Source organism: Dendropsophus ebraccatus, chromosome 15 (genome assembly GCF_027789765.1).
Source record: "Dendropsophus ebraccatus isolate aDenEbr1 chromosome 15, aDenEbr1.pat, whole genome shotgun sequence".
Taxonomy (NCBI): Eukaryota; Metazoa; Chordata; class Amphibia; order Anura; family Hylidae; genus Dendropsophus; species Dendropsophus ebraccatus.
The window spans coordinates 65,877,153-65,894,691 of NC_091468.1; the positions used below are offsets into that span (position 1 = coordinate 65,877,153).

The 17,539-nt window shown below is 41.0% G+C and overlaps 1 protein-coding gene across 1 annotated transcript in view; it reads left to right on the forward strand.

Moving 5' to 3' along the window:
* Positions 1-17,539, forward strand: part of OPRM1 (opioid receptor mu 1) — a 57,836-nt gene that overhangs the window by 27,031 nt on the left and 13,266 nt on the right. The window lies entirely within an intron of this gene.

Below are 17,539 nucleotides of genomic sequence, written 5' to 3' on the forward strand. Positions count from 1 at the left end.
TATTTTTAGAGGCTGTCGTAATTTCGTAATTGTCGTAATTGGGCTATTCCATATCCGAATCCACAGCCAAAGCCATGACATAGAAAGCAAAAGGCTATGTTGTCACTTTGGGAATATATCAAGGTGACCTTTGTGTCATATACCCTGTTTCCCTGAAAATAAGACACCCTCCGATAATAAGGCATAGTGGAGGATCTACAGGAAAGCTTAAAATAAGGCATCCCCCGAACATAAGACCACTGCCACCACCAGGATTATGTCAATAAGTGTGAATTCTTCATGGAAAAAGAAGACATCCCCTAAAAATAAGACATAGTGCATCTTTGAAAGCAAAAATTTATATAAGACTTGTCTTGTTTTCGGGGAAACCCGGTAGAATCATGTTTATAGATCGTGATCATTATTAGTGGTTGTCTATATGTGGAATGTCTTTGCCTGATATGTCCCCGAGGTGGGTACATAGCCACAGGCTGCATTTAAAAACCAGGATCAATTACAACATATACATAGATATCAGTCATGTTCTGTTGTCATATGAACATACCTTTAGGCTATGTTCACACACTATCAAAATAACAAACATTTTTATTGGTTAGACGTCACTTAACAACAAAAATAGGATGCAGCCCTAAGGCTGCCAGGAAAACATGAGTACAACCTATGGCCTATGGCTGTATCCATGTTTTCCAGGACTCCCTAGGGCGACATCCACCTTCTGCAGCTGCAGGGAATCAACTGCCCTGAGCTCAGGTTCAGATAACGTTGCCAGACCTAAACATTTTGAGTCCGGCATTTAGGAGATTTATCAAGCATCGAGGATCCACAGTGCGTCCACATAATCAAATTTGAGAAAAACAGCAATCCTGTTCATCTTATGTAGACATAGGGGGAGATTTATCAAACATGGTGTAAAGTGAAACTGGCTCAGTTGCCCCTAGCAACCTATCAGATTCCATCTTTCATTTTTCAAAGAGTCTGTGAGGAATGAAAGGTGGAATCTGATTGGTTGCTAGGGGCAACTGAGCCAGTTTCACTTTACACCATGTTTGATAAATCTCCCGCAAAGTGTATATGTGTGTGTGTACAGTGTGTGTGTGTATGTTCGTGTGTTTGTTTGTGAATGTATGTGTGTGTGTGTGTACAGTTTGTGTGTTTGTGTATGTATGTATGTGTGTGCACAGTGTTTGTGTATGTATGTGTCTGTACAGTACACACGTACACACACATACTGTACACACACATACATACACAAACACACATACTGTACACACATACATACCTACATACATACATACATACATAAACACACACATGTATGTATGTATGTATGTATGTGTGTTTTTGTATGTATGTGGGTATGTGTGTGTGTGTGTGTGTGTGTGTGTTTACAGTGTGTGAAGCTCCAAATGCACAGTTTACCATTTAGACTGTGCAGATAGCATTATCAGTGAGCAATTAACTGTGATAGAAGGAGTAATAGCGGCCTACTGTGCATCTGTGCTTAGCATTGAATCTATTACATGTAGTGTGTCAATCTTTATTGTCAAACTTGTTTTCATAAGGAAAAGAAATATGCTAAGCTGTGCCTCACTCTTACCATGCAGGTTGGCTTAGTCTTGTTCTGAGGTTTTCATTGCATTAAATATATAATATGATGTGAATATTGCCATTCAGAAGGCAATCCCCTTTGTGCACAACAATATGGTAAACTTTGTGGCAGAGTTTGCAGCAGTACTGGGAATTACTGATCTACAGTATGTCGCTGTATTGTGGAGATAGCATTGCAGAAGCGCTGACCTGCAGTATTACCATTTTCCTATGACCTATTGTTTAATTTAAGTTTTTATGTTAACCACTTAACAGTTACATTCAAATTGTGTAAAACCCTCCCAAAAATGTCTCTTTTTCTATAGGTAATTTGAAATAAATGTCGTAAATATATATTGTTGGCGCCTGACTCTGATGCTTTATGGCTATAATTAACCCTTTAGTTACAGAACTGATTTTAACATCAGACAATTTTTTTTATTGGTGTGTGTGGCTGTAGGAGTCTTTGTACAGCTGTAAGCTGTTTTCATAGGATCAATTTTTAAGTATATATGTTGCTGCAATGAATTTTTGTGATATTTCTTTTCTAGAAAAAAATGCAAACAAAGTGCAAAAAGCAAACAAACAAACAAAAAAAGCAGTAAGACACCCCCCCCCCCCCCCGGATCGGATTAGCTCAGGCAAAACTTAACTGGCCTTAGTCATTTGTCCCAGGCAAGACTAATTTTAATACCCATTAAAAAAAAAAAAAAAATCTTTGACCACTAAGCCTAATGATAAGCTTAGACTTCCTGTTCTGTACAGATCACATTGCAGCAGTCTCCTCCCTATGATCAAGTACTGTAAAAGATGACACCAGTATATGGAGAAAATGCCATTAACAATACCTAAAGCTCAGACTCCCCTTCCCTCTAGAATGACTTCTGCACAGGTCATAGAGCATGCGTAGAAAACGCAAATAGGATCTGGGCCAGACTATTGTGACTTGCCAGAAGGTATATCTCTAAATTTCATTAAAACAGCTCAGGCATGATGGGTGCCCCAATAATACTGTACAAATAATAAGATAAAAAACATTTACAGAAATTAGAAACAAATTAGGAAAAATAAATAAATCTAGGTAACACATTTACTTTAAAAGTGAATGTACAACAATAACTGCACAATTAAGATTTCCACATCTTTTTTTTTTTTTTTTTAATCAATAAGCCAGCCCTTTCTGGGTGAGATAACAAAGCACTTCATTATTAGGCTATGTTCACACAACAGTTTTTCAGCTCAGTTTAAAATGACGTCCGTTATTTTGAGTCTAAAATAGCGGACGTCATTCAGCTGTTTGGCCTCCCCTGGTGCAATGACTGGTGTTTGCCCATTATTCCAGTTACTAATTGGACTTTGGGTGTGTCTCAATTGAAAAGTCCATTGAATTTAATAGTAAAAAAAGGAGAAAGAACAGTGGAAAAAGAGAACTGTGTGTGAACAACTAATAAAAAACATCCGCTGTTTGCAAAAGACGTCTAAAAATAATGATCATGTTAATTATTTTTGACGTCCGCAGTAAAAATGTCCGTTATTCAATGCGTTGTGTGCATTGGACGTCTGTCTTACCATTGACTTCAATACATTGCCTTTTCTCTATTTTTGACGTTGTGTGAACATAGCCATAACTGTAAATTCGTCTCTACTATTAACTTATTAACACAATAATTCACATCCATATAATGTCCATTAATTTTCATAAATGACAATGTGCACAGTATAAAATGTGCACAGAACGTGGCTGGGATGTTTCATTTGAACACAGGCTATTCTTGCCCAGTAAAGCAAAGTCTATAGCATGTGTTGTTGTAACACCCGCATCTGTCTGTAGTGCCCACAGAAAGCAGATACGGGTTTAGATAGGGCAGCTGGCATGCGGATAAGATGGGATTGGGTTGCCTTGGAAACAAATAAACATGCATTAAAACATTTCAACTTAGACTTAAATCCTGAGAAATCATGCCGACAATCCATGTGGGAAAGAAGAAGTAATTGAAGTGAATGTTAGAAGCATGCTGCTGAAATAGTTTGTCTTCCCATATGCCGTGATAATATGCGGAGCGCTTGGTGTATTGTCGCTTATTGTAAAGCACAAGGAAATGGTCCTGACTGCAAAGCATTGATATTCAGGTTCCTGGGTCAGAAATTCCTTCCCATTGTTATAACATTGTGATGAGATTTACGAAGGTCAGATAACTCGCTTTTTATGCTTGGTAACTCGTCCTATCTTTCTCCATGTACAGCAGAGCATTGAGCTGTCACTTCTAGAAATAAAAGTTTCGGTTCACATTTGCACATCCTCCAAATTCCCTCTACAGTACTGTGCAAGAGTTTTAGAGGAAAGTTTACAAAGTACTAAGTAAATGAAGAGATAAATCCGTACTTGTGACTGGCGTTCACCTTCCATTCTTCGAGGTACCTGCACACAGTTTTTGAAGGAACTCAGCGGGGAGCTAGTTGTAGACATCTCGGAGAACATCTTCTATAAGTGTAGGCTGCTCAGAACCTTGTTTCTTTTTGAGTAATACCAACGTTGTTGAGAACAGGGCTCTGTGGAGGCCATATTGTCACTTCCAGGGCTTCTTATTCTTTTTTAAGCTTAAGATAGATTTTAAAGACACTGACTAGATGTTTGGGGTCATGCTGCGAATAAAAATTTGGAGCTCAATAGCTGCCCCCTGATTTGCAGCATTTTCTCTGTGCCAGCCTGGCAACAGCCTAGAGATATCTTTGAGACTCGCAACTGAGGCTCCACGGACTCTTGTTTTGCATATTTAAATTTTGGGGGCATCAGTGGAGACTCTTGATTGAGTACTTCATTGGAATTTTTTCACTGATCTCCTTGAGTTCAGTGATTGCTGTGTTTTGTTTGTCGATCTGTCATTGCCCCAATTAGCCAGAATCCTGCTCCACACTGACGAGGGGCAAATACCCCGAAACAGCTGTCTGTGGATGGATGCCTGCCTTGACAAGCTCTTGTGATGTCACAATACTCGCATGTTGAGTTAGTCTTTGACACAAAAGGGGCCACCCTGGTGTTTCCCTATTTATGTTCTAATACTCGCAGCCAAGCAACCTATCAGGGTGGTGTGGTGCTCTCCCCATCATGGAGGCACCCCGTGGCAACATGCTAGGGATATCTGGCTATTCCCGTCTTTTGAGAATCGCAACTGAGGCTCCACGGACTCTTGTTTTGCATACTCTCTGCCAGCCTAAAACATTTGCACAGTACTGGAAATGCCTTTCTGGTTCCCATCAATATTGGTGATATTAAGTTGCAATTCCTATTCTTGGCATAGGTAACTAAGTGGGAGATGTGGGTCAATAGAACTGTAATACTCTTGCCCTCTACCACTCAAGGGCTATGTTTCCACAGCATCTGTTTTTATGGCCCTTTGAGGCCAAATAACAGCTCTTGTTTCATAATGATGGTTGTCCTTTGTACAATAATGGCCGGCAAAAAAGGCGCTCTTGGAACACAGCCTACCTATGATACACTAGTTCTTGGTATACAGATAACACGTTAGTGGCATGAACAGCTTTATTTAATTTTTTACAATTGTTTTTAAGAAGATAAAGTGGATTTCCGAAATTGCAAAGATAAGAATCCCCGTTTGTTGAATCTGTTTTGCTTATTTCTTTGAAATGCAAGAATAAAAAAGAAAGCCACAACTAAATGCAGACTACAGCTATGTTCACACACCGCCGTTTTTATTGGACGGCCATCCTTAAACGGCAAATAATGGCTGATATTTTATGACGAGGGACGTTATTTATATGGATTCAGGATAAGGGTCTACCAAAGGACTCAAAAAGAGCCCACAGAGCCCACTGCAAAACATGATTGTCTTTGCTTCATGGGACTCAGGTGGCATTTTGGGAGTCAAAGGGCATTTAGATGGAGAAAGACTAATGGCTACATATAACCCATGAGGGTACCAAATGGGGAAGAGAGTAGCTTATTAGCTGAGGCCAGAACCAGGAGGGTATCGATAAACCAAATCAGCAGGCAGAGTATTAACCAGAGTTCAGTCCAAAGTCAGAATGCTGGAGGAACCTAAAGCACCAAACAGAAGTTTACAGCAAGCAGATATGGAGCCAGAAAGCATTAAAAGAATTTCAGAGTGACACAGTGTTGTTGCCTAACTTAAAGCGACTCTGTACCCACAATCCCCCCAAACCACTTGTACCGTCAGATAGCTGCTTTTAATCCAAGATCTGTCCTAGGGTCTGTTTGGCAGGTGATGCAGTTATTGTCCTAAAAAACAACTTTTTAACTTGTAGCCCTGTGTGAAATGGCCGTTGCCTAGAGTGTGTGTATATTGGGCTGGCACAACCTCTCAGTCCCTTCTCCCCGCCCTCTTCATCATTAGGAATGTTTCAGGCAGATTGTCTCCTATTTCATCAGCTTTGAGAACATGGCACATGGGTTGGATGGTTAATGCACCTGTGCAGTGTTCACTGCAGAGGAATAGGAAAAATCCTGCCAGTGGCATTCCTAAGGATGAAGAGGGTGGGGAGGAGGGACAAAGGGGTGGGGCAAAGTTAGGGCATAGATACTCTAGGCACTCTTTGGCACAGGGCTGCAAGTTTTAAAGTTGTCTTTTAGGACAATAACTGCATCACCTGCTGAACGGACCCCAGGACAGATCTTGGATTAAAAGCATCTATCCGAAGGTACAAGTGGTTTGAGGGGGGGGGGGGTGTCAGATTGTGGGCACAGAGTTGCTTTAAATATACTGCCATGGTGCTGGAAAAGATGGCGAGCCAAAGCCCTAATTGGTACATTCGGCCTTAACGTGGATTAGTCGACCAGTCCTGCTGGTGGCCATGGCATTTCACAAACTGGAGTGAGAAGCACCAGAAGAGATTCCTCGGGAGCATGGAGAGTAGGTTTCTGACAGGAAAGTAATAAAATTTCTGACAGGAAAGTAATAAAATTAAAGAAGCACCGTTGCAATTTTTTTTTTTTTTTTAAAGAAATCAGGGGATTGTGATCACAAGCAGTTTAGCAATTTACTGGCTTTATTTTTATATGTTATTTATTTATTTTTATTTTTTTTATTATGTTTAAGTCAACATTATACATATGGCCACTAGATGCCTCCCTTCCTGTCGAACTTGGGGGTTCCTGCTGCATTGCCATACAGCTGCATACAGGTCTGTGTGGGCGAAATGTGTGGGTAAATCTGTGTTATTCTTGCTATTTCAGCCTTTATTTACATACACCCTAATACCCTATTACCTATTACATGTTAAGTTATTCGATGTTCTGTATTGCACTTTTCTTTTCTATACATGGTCTTATATTATCAATTGTACTGTATTTGCTATTCAGGGACCTTCATACCTCTATGGTTTATGCTGTGTGTGTGTGTGTGTGTGTGTGTGTGTGTGTGTGTGTGTGTGTGTGTGTGTGTGTGTGTTTTTACAGTTATTTACTATAAAATATTGGATATGGATATTTTCTACTAACCAATATTTTGGACTTTCTGTTATTGTATGGTGGGTTGTCATTTTGTAGGTGTTTATAATTCAGGTTTTTTTTCCTAAATGGAAGACATTGGGGTTACTTGGACTGTTCTCATCAAAAGGATCCTCTAACCAACATGTCATGTCTGTGGCCATCTCTATGGGGCGATCAGTGTCTTAGTTGAAGAATCTTTACACTAATGGGTTTGGGTTGCAAAGAATAGAAAATATAAGTAGGAATGAGCGAATTTTCAGTAGGAACAAATTGAAGTGAATCACTTTGTTAGGATTGGCCGTCAGCTTGTCAGGCTGCTGGCTTTGAAGTTTGTGCCACTCCTCCCCGGGTGTCGGAAAAAGCTGGATCCAGTCCTGGGACTACTCCCAGTTTCCCCTTTTCCCCTTACCCGGAGCTTCGCAGACTTCAAAGCCAGAAGCCTGAAAAGCTGCTGGCCGATCCCAACAAAGTGATTAACTTTGTTCCCGCTGTAAATTTGCTGATCCCTAATGGTAAGCAGTCTACACTGGTGAGGAAAGGAGTTGGGTTAATTCAGGATAATGGGGGGGAAATTTACAGAAATGACAAGTAAATTAAAAATTCTAATGATTTTACAATTAAGAATTGTAAGATTCTATACATAAAATAATAATACTGTTCAGTTTAGGAAGATGGCTGGTAACATCTTGGATTCTGTAGGAGTTTCAATAGCAGCAAAGACAAGAGCTCAAGGGAGTCGCTTCGGAGATTAAAGGAGATTATTTTTCTCAGTCATATAAATAATTGGTGTAGGATAAGTCAGTCCAAGTGGATAAACCAACAGAAATGACATTTTAATAATTGAAACGAAAGCAAAAAATCACTGAACAATGCTCTGAAAATTTGTAATACACATAATAGATAAAATACCCCGATAATAGAAAGTACATAAGAGCTAATGTAATGGAGAGATTTAATAAAATATTTTATAGTTTCATCATCTATTATGTGTCATTTATTGCTTGCATTTATTTGGTTTAATTTGGATTTTAAACACATTTAATATGACTTCCAATTTGAAATGTGGCCTATGTTTAATAGGGGGTGGGGGTTATAAAATGGCTTTCTCCAGGGCTAGAAAAGCTAAGTAATGTTCTACTATAGGGGTTAAACAGAGTGGACATTTACATACAGATATAACAGAGGTAGAAGAGAAGAGTCTAAATGTTGCTGGACTTTTGCAGTCTAGGGGGGAGCCCATTGGGCTTTATCTGCTAATCAGCATAAACCCCCAAAGCTTAGCATTTAAGTGAAAGAATAAGTTTAGATAGCAATAAAATGCGTGGACAGGTCTGCTTTAAAGTGACACTGTCACTCCCTTTTTGCAATATGACTTTTTTTACATAGGAGTAAAGGGTAAATTTTGCAGTCATGGTGCTTGTTCCAGTAAAAAATGGTCTTTTATCATCTGCGGCTTGTGCTACCTGGGCGGGGCTTCATGGCAAAACTTAGCCCTGCCCACATTGCTACCATAGGCCCGCCCCTCCATGACATCATCTGTGCATGGGTCAGGACCTTTAGGCCAGCCTTTTACAATGGCCTTCGGGGGGGGCAGTGCCTATGCACCAATGACATCACAGAGGGGCGGAGCCTACAGTGACAATTTGGGCAGGGCTAAGAGGCGCTGCGGCCGTGAAGCCCCACCCAAGTAGCACAGTCGGCAGATGATAAAAGATCACTTTTTACTGGAACAAGCACCATGGCACCATGGCGTATGATAAAAAATAAGGTATGAAAACGTCAGTTTACCCTTTACACCTGTGTAAAGCAGTCAGAATGCAAAAGTGAATCTGTAACCATCCCCCAAACAGCTCGTGTTCCGCAGTCTTAACTTAATCCATGACTGGTGCCGGGGTCTGTTTGACTTCATAAAAAAAAAATCTTTTATTCTGGTGGCATGGGTTTAAAGAGGCAGGGCCCAGAGCATACATTCACTAGACCTGTAATGCCTCTTCCTTCTTGCTACCGACTCTATATTTTAGCCACGCCACAGGGGCCAGTAGGGTGGGTAGCACCCGACACCAGGTATGAATTGTTTTAAACTATGCAACGGTAGCAGTAGTTGGGGGGAAGGGGGGGTTGTGGCTACAGATATGCTTTAAATATCTTACTATTAAAAAATGAAAACCCAAAGAATAAAGCTAACTTTTCATCTTTACCACCCAAACCAGAAAAACACACACCTAAATTTTGCCCCCCCCCCCTTCATTGTGGCTATGTTCACACACACGTTCCATAGCAACGGACGATGTTAAACAGCCATCTGCCGAGATGCACTCAGCCCGTTTCTGCAGCCAAAACCTCTGTATCGGCTGCAGAACGTTCTTTTTTCACAATTGATTTGCAGGCACCGTTGGGTGTGCTCGCAAATGAATTAGCCTAGCCAGTCACCTCAATGCAATGTACGGCTGCCGCTGCACATTGCGTTGTATAAACAGGTGATGTTTCCGAACTCTGTGAACAGAACGGGAATTAGAATAACGATGTGTGAACACAGCGGGCGGCATTGCATTGACTTCAATGCAATGCTGCCCCTGCAGTAAAGAACGGGCGCTCAGCCCATTGCAATCAGCGTCCGTTCTTTACTTAAAAAAACGATGTGTGAACCTAGCCTAAAAGTTAATAAACAAATACCTTAAAGCTCTGTTCACACTACGTATCAGACCGGCTTTTCCGTGACCCCGGCCGGGTCACGTAACGGCCGGTCTGTGCCCGGATCATCGCATCGCATCAGAGCTCTGTGCCCGGATCATCGCATCGCATCAGAGCTCTGCGGCCGGTCAGATCATCCGGCCGGTACTTAAGTACCGGCCGGATGATCTGACCGGCCGCAGAGCTCTGATGCGGGCGCATTAGCATGCGCCTGCATCAGAGCTTCCCATAGCACATAGTGAAGTGAGCGGCCGCAGAAAACTGACCTGTCAGTTATTTGTGACCCCGTATGGGATCGTATACGGCAACAACGGCTGTACTTTTACGTAGTGTGAAGATAGCCTAAATGTGTACCAAAAAAACAAAACATCAATTCTGCCCATCATTTTGCTAAAAAAAAACAAGCCCTCATACAGCTAGATTATTGGAAAGATTCTAACATTATAGTAAAACTTTAAACAATTTAATAAATTAAAAAAATTACTTTGTCCAAAGCTCCCAAACGTATGAAGTATGAAGAGGTTAAACTGCGATGGAAATAGAGATAGCACAAAATTTAGGTTTACTGCCCCTTTAAATTGTAACAGTAAAATGTTCAAGATCTTTCTCTGAGAAATACTAAATCTAAACTTATGTCCCCCAGATTGTATTATCCATTAATATTCATAAAATCCTCAGAATATTCCGGCACAGGTCATGAGTTTTCATTATTAAACATGATGCAGAGAAACATCCGCGGAATTTAGAAGGAAAATGCTCTATCCGAAATCTGCTGCTTTATTATTTATGTGCTGGAAGGGAAACCCATACATACATATTATTGTGACTGAACACTCTCGTCCCCAAACATGACTCAAAAGGATTTATTTTTTTCATTAAATCCATTAAAGGTATTTTAAAAAGGCCTGAGGCTGCGATTCATCAATATTGAAACGGGAGGATTAGGCGCTGCGTTCTCTCTTTAACTGCTGCCCAAATCGCACACTAGAACTGAAGTACTTCGCCTTACTTTTTTTTTTTTTTTTAGGAAAAATTGCCTAAAAAGAAATAAAAAACCAAAGCTGAATGTTCTATTCTTTGTTTTATATATAAAGTTTTATGTTTTTTTTTCCTCTCCTGAACCATTATTATACCTGGAGCCTTGAAGAAACAATGTTTTATCTTCCTAAACTATTCTGGATTTGATATTGTAATGGTTTAAAGGGATTATCGAGCGTTAGGGAAAAAAATGGCCAGCACCACCCTCGTCTCCAGTTCTAGTCCAGTTTGCAGTTAAAGGGGTTATCAAGCACTACAAAAACATGGCACTTTTCTCCCTCTCTTGTCTCCAGATTGGGTGGGGTTTGAAACTCAGTTCCATTGAAGTAAATGGAGTTTAATTGCAAACCACACCTGACCTGGAGACAAGAACGGTGCAAAAGTGGCCATGTTTTTGTAGCGATGGATAACCCCTTTAAGCTCCATTTACTTCAACGGAGCTTAGAGTGGTCCTGTCTCTAGAAGAAAATGGCCATGTATTTCTAAAATTTCTATAGTTGTAAATAATAGTCTTGTGAGGATAGACATTGAGCTTACATTTACAAAGCACAGAGATTCTTCAAATGTAGCAGTCGCCATCATGTTCCTGTTTGGAGGCCCAATCCTTGTGTCTATCACCAGACTTTCTGCTTCTGTACAGTAGTCAATAGCAATGCATACATTGTATCGCTGCTCCCTTTTTTTTTGCCGGGCCAAGTGTGAGAGCTTTGTATAGACAGAACAGGAGGAGTCTGGCTTTTTTATGAATGATATGGGTCAGGTCTAAAATGGGTGATTATTTCTTACCTCTTTACGTCCATACTACATTGCTGGAATACATGTGTGTAAATGCCAAAGATCTCAGTGGCCATATATCACCAAACTAGTGATTTGACACATTGTATAAACCCTGGACAGTCATGAAATTTTTTTAACTTGCCATGAATTGGTTGGAAATTGGATGGACCTTTTTAAGCTGGCGTAATAATGTTGGCGTAAGCCGCACCAGGGAGCGGAGTCTAAGAGTTCACTGGTCTTCACCAGTGTCCACTGCAAGGCGGGATGGACCCGCTGCAGCAGGCGACCCCCAGGTTGCTACCTCTGGCTATGCTTGCTAGCGGCGCCGGGAGAGGTTCAGCTGGAGACTGGAAGGCAGGCAGGAACACAACAGGACTCATGGCTGGAACTGAGATAGTAGTCATAGGCAGGAACACAACAGGACTCACGGCTGGAACTGAGACAGAAAACAGGAACTAGGAGCCATAGGCAGGAATTACAGAGAGCTGGGAAGAGCTAGTGGTGCAGGGCCCCTGCACGTGGGCTCTGGCGTCAGCCAGGCAGAGATTAGCGGGGAGATTGGCAGCCACGGCCATGATAGTGAGAACAGAGCAGCACCCCAAAATTTCATATATTTTAACTATTGGCCTAAAAACCAATGATACATGTACTCCTGAGGATACTGTACACTCACTGGGGGTTAATTTATCAAACTGGTGTGAAGAAGAACTGGCTCTGTTTCCCCCAGCAACCAATCAGATTCCGTCTTTCATTTTCCAATCTGTGAATAAAAATGTATTCTGATTGGTCGTTAGGGGCAATTGAGCCAGTTTTAGTTTCCAGAAGTTTGATAAATAACCCCCCATATCTTTAAAGTGATACTGTGATACTGTAATTTCATCAATGGACAGTGTCACCTAGGCGTGGACAAGGGAGTCTAACTGTTGTGAAGCTCCGCCTACTCTGTCCACTGATGAAATGAAGCAAGAGTAAGAGGGGGGGGGGTTACAGTATCACTTTAAGGGGTAGTTGCACTGTCCTCATGCTTTGCTTCTATTGTGGAGCCCAGTGTATGATCATCACAGCCTTGGGGGTTCACTGAAGTAACTTATTTGAGTATCTTTTAGTACGTTAGCCTTAGAAACATGAATTCCTTTCTGAATTACTATATTTACCTTACAAGTGCAATGGTGAGAAGTGGAACAGGTGCAGGAATTGAGCGTGCTGTATATGCGTTGATTGATGGGTGTATATTCAGGAGGCCAGGACTGATGACCGTCATCTTGGTGCCATAAAACGTCTATATTATGCAAATTATGGGGGAGATTTATCAAACATGGTGTAAAGTGAAACTGGCTCAGTCGCCCCTAGCAACCAAGCAGATTCCACTTTTCATTTCTCACAGACTCTTTGGAAAATGAAAGGTGGAATCTGATTGGTTGCTAGGGGCAACTGAGTCAGTTTCACTTTACATCATGTTTGATAAATTTCCTTCTATATCCGTAATTTGGTGTCGAAATAACGGCCATCCAAAAAGACAGCCCAAATAGGGCCAATAGTAAAATGTTGCGGAAACATCACCTAAACATCAATCCCTGTATATGTTTTTGGCTTATTTTTGTTTTTATTTACGTTAATACAGAGAGATGCAGTACACTACTAAGTAATAGGATTAATACCAAACCAGAATCACCATACATACCATTTCAGCACACTGAAGTCATATTCTTGTACAATAAACTGATAATTATAGACTAAGGAGATAATAGAGCCAAAAATTGAAAGTAGACGCATTCATTATTGAAATCTCTTCGACATTTATCTTGTAAACCAGCTGCCATAATAAGAGGTTATTGTGTAATAAGGATAAATGCATTAGCAAATGAGAGGAGCACAGTTACAAATTAGATATAACATGCTCAATAATGTAATAGCTATGCTCCTAAATGAGATCTTGTGCTAAGAGCACAATATAGTAGAATAATAATAAAAAAAAAAGTAAGACTGTTTGTTGATACATAAGCACCTCATACACCCTTGTCATTACCATGTCCTCACCATGTTCAATGAGCCATGGGTAATCTAAAAAATGCCTATTATGGGTTGTACTTTTTTTTTTTTTTTTTAATATATATATACACGGGGGGGGGGGGGGGGGTCAATATTACTTCATGTCATGTTTAGCACGTACGCTGGGAGGCATACATGGCATGTATACTGAACACAACCCCCTAAACACAGCATGAACAATGTGTATTGTAATAATATAAATTAGAGAAAAGAAAAACAAACTTTTCAAACCCAGACTCTTTCTGAACGTGCCAAAAAGTTCAGAACAAGTTCGGAACAAGTTTGGAAAGATTGTGGCCACACATCTAAAAGACAAAAAATATATATGTTTTTTTATCTGTCCACGCTCCTTCGGTGTCCTTTTCTGGGTCTCCGGTTTCTCCAGCCACCTCCAGCCCACTCAGCCAATCACTGACTCAGATAGGACAGAGTAGCTGCCAGAGATTGGCTGAGTCGGTTGTCAGTCAATCAATGGTGGTCTAAAATAAAAACAAGGGACAGCGCTCCATGGCGCGAGTCAGCTAGACTAAAAGGGGTGAAGGGATAGAATATGGTAACCCTCACCTGATAGAGTTGTGCTGAACAGGAGGCACAACTCTCGGAATAGCATGAAAAGTATAAACCTGCGAACCGCAGCCACTACCGAACTCCACCAAGGGAATAATGAGGAAAACACCACCAAACTCCAACAACGGGGATCCAGGTGCAGGTCTGACTAATGGTGACCAGATAAATAATGTAAAACTATAAAAGTTTAATAAAATTATCCAACGTGTTTCGGAACCATACTGCTACGGTTTCGAAACGCGTTGGTTATTTTTCATACACTTTTATAGTTTTACATTATTCGTCTGGTCATCATTAGTCGGACCTGCACCTGGATCCCCGTTGTTGGAATCACTGGCAGTGGCACTGTCCTGTCAGCCAATGACTGGCTAAGTGGGTTGTCACTCTCATCTCAGGAGTGACAGCCCGCTCAGCCAATGACTGGCTGACTGAGTCGGCACAGTGCTGTAGCCAGTGATTGACAAAGCTAGCTGTTACTCTCCAGACAAGAGTAACAGCCCACTCAGCAACTCACTGGCCGTCATGCTGCCCCCCCCCCCCAGTCATTGATTGGCTGAGGGGGATTTTGGCGGTTGTGGAAGACACCGTAGAAGACGGACACCAGGAGAGCGCAGACAGTTAATTATAGATAAACCATTTTAGTGTGATTTGTTTAAGGTTTGGGCAAACTGGAACTTTACGTTAAGATTCAGCGAACCAGCCGGACTAATCTTTCAAGATGATGGCTCATCTCTAATATAAATCAAAACAAAATATTTACATATATTGAGGAAAGTATTTTAGAAAGTGTACAGATAAATAGAAGTAGTAGCATGCGTGTTTAATGTAGTATAGTACAATATCTGGAGAGCAGGAAAAAAGAACATGACCAGGGTTGCGCCTTAACCTTGAAAATGAATAGTCACAAGACTGTTTACACTTTACAAACAGGAAGCTGGAATAAAAAAAATGTCAAAGCTGTCTCAGAAACCTGTCAGATGCAATAAATCTTATACATTTCTAGAAACAAGGACCTTGAAAAAGCAGAAATAAACATTGTATTAGTGACTACCTGATGAATTCAGTCATCCCATGGTTGTAGAATAGTACAATGGTATAATGGATTAGAAATAGTCTTGGAAGAAAACTGGCCTTGTTACCTTGACTTACTTTCCTCCCTGACGCCATACCAGTGCAGTTAGTAGTTTACGCTACCATGTGGTAAAACTAGGGCACTGGTGCACATGTTAGGAGCACTGCCTGCCCCCATAGCGCCGATCCGGCCCTCCTCTGGCTGCCCCGCCGCTCTCTCATTATAATCAATGGAGCGGGCCATCCGGAGGAGGGCTGGATCGGTGATATGGGGGCGGGCAGTGCTCCTAATGGGTGCCCCAGTGCACCTAACCGTCTGGAAAAAAAAAATCTTAGCCATACTGCCAGGGTTGTGGTGAACATGACATTGATGTATACTTACCTGTCCCGCTCCCTTGGGCTGCCCACTCTGCGCCACTGTCAGTGTCTTGAAAACATCTGATGATGTGCTGCTCAGACCAGAAATGAACGATCAGCATATGGCGAGTCTAGTATATGGCCATGTACTATAGGAACAGGACATCATCGGCTGTAATGAAAATGCTGACTGCAGTGTGGACGGACCAAGAGAGTGCGCGTCAGGTAAGTATACATCACTGACATGCCCCTCACAGCATGGGTAAGTATGAATTTTTCACGGACAACCTCTTTAAGCAATTACCTGTTGCTAATAAAGACAAGCTAAGTGTAGGAAAAAAAGGATAAAATTCAGAAAGCAGCACTGTGTATATTGTAAGAAGTATTTTCACAAGGGATATGACTCATTAGAAATGCTAATACTACGTGTACTACAGTCGGTGACTTTTGCAACCTGAAGTTCTGTGCAATTGAACCTGAGTGTTGGCCACTCTGCTGGTTGTTGTTGATATGACCCTTGGGTATTGAGCTATAATTGTGCATTTTTTGGTCTCCTGATGAACCTGAAACACGTCGAGACCCTGGTGCCAGATTTGTGAATGTCACCAGTAAGATTTAATTCTGGCTCAATGGGTCAATTAGGTTGCTTGTTTGTAAATACAAGTGTATCTGCCATGGAGTAAGTGATCTCACACTTTGTATCAAGTATTTGAGAATTCCTTCCTGGACTTTCTTACTATCTTAGTGTATATCTAATAAAATAATTGTTTTGAAATTACATACTACAGTGATAGTTCTTTAGACAAGAGACAGTTGCCAAGAGCCTTATCATAAAAGATTAAAGGGATGACTTGATTTACCATCTGGGGGCAGCAGACAGGCTCAGCTTCCATGTACATAATCCAGACTTTCTCTCCTCCATAACACTACGTTCCCTACTTTCTGTGGATCAACTTTGACGCTTTGAATTTTTCCTAATGAAAGGCAATGGATGGCAGCTTTTAGGGAAATGATGCACCTTGTGAGCAAGACTTTTTGGTTTTTAGGTAAAAGTAAAGAATAATTTCTTAGGCAATCAAATGAAGTTGACTAAATAATACCTATGTATGTTTCCCAAATACACTGTGTTATTGAGCAATGAATTGCATAGATAAGTGCCCTGAACAAATAGCAAGAAATAAATAGAAAATAGAGGGGGTTTAAAAGGAACCAAACGCTGCAAAACATGGAACCGACACCCAAGGCTATGTTCACACAACGTCAAAAATAGAGAAAAGGCGTCTGATTTTGAAATTTTAAAAAACGTCAGTTTTTGCCGCCATTTAACTGACTGCATGGATTGCATTGAAGTTAATGGAAAGACGGACGTCCAATGCACACAATGCATTGAATAATAGCCGTTTTTACCACAGACGTAATAATGACAAAATAATGAACATGATCATTATTTACGGACGTCTTTTGCAAACAGTGGATTTTTTTTATTAGTAGTTCACACACAGTTTTTCTTTTGTCACTGTTCTTACTCCGTTTTTACTATTAAATTCAATATACTTTTCAATTAAGCCGCATCCAAAGTCCAATTAGTAACCTAAACTAGAATAATGTCAAACCACAGTCATTGCCATACAACTAAATGACGTCCGTTATTTTAGACTCATTTTTTGCAGGGCTGAAAAAACGTTGTGTGAACATAGCCTATGAGCTTTGCATGTACCTCCTGAAAACCAAGTTTTGTAAATGTCTTGTGCAGAATGTAAATTACCCTCAATTAGTCATGAAGGCATTCCTCAGCGCAGATCTGCTCACGGCACGCTCAAGTTGGCTATAATCCTGCTTTTCTTGGAGCATCGGGCATAGCGACCGACCAGACTCCCACATTGACAATCACGCCCAGAGGTGCCATCCCTGAGCCCTGACACTTACAGAGAGGGG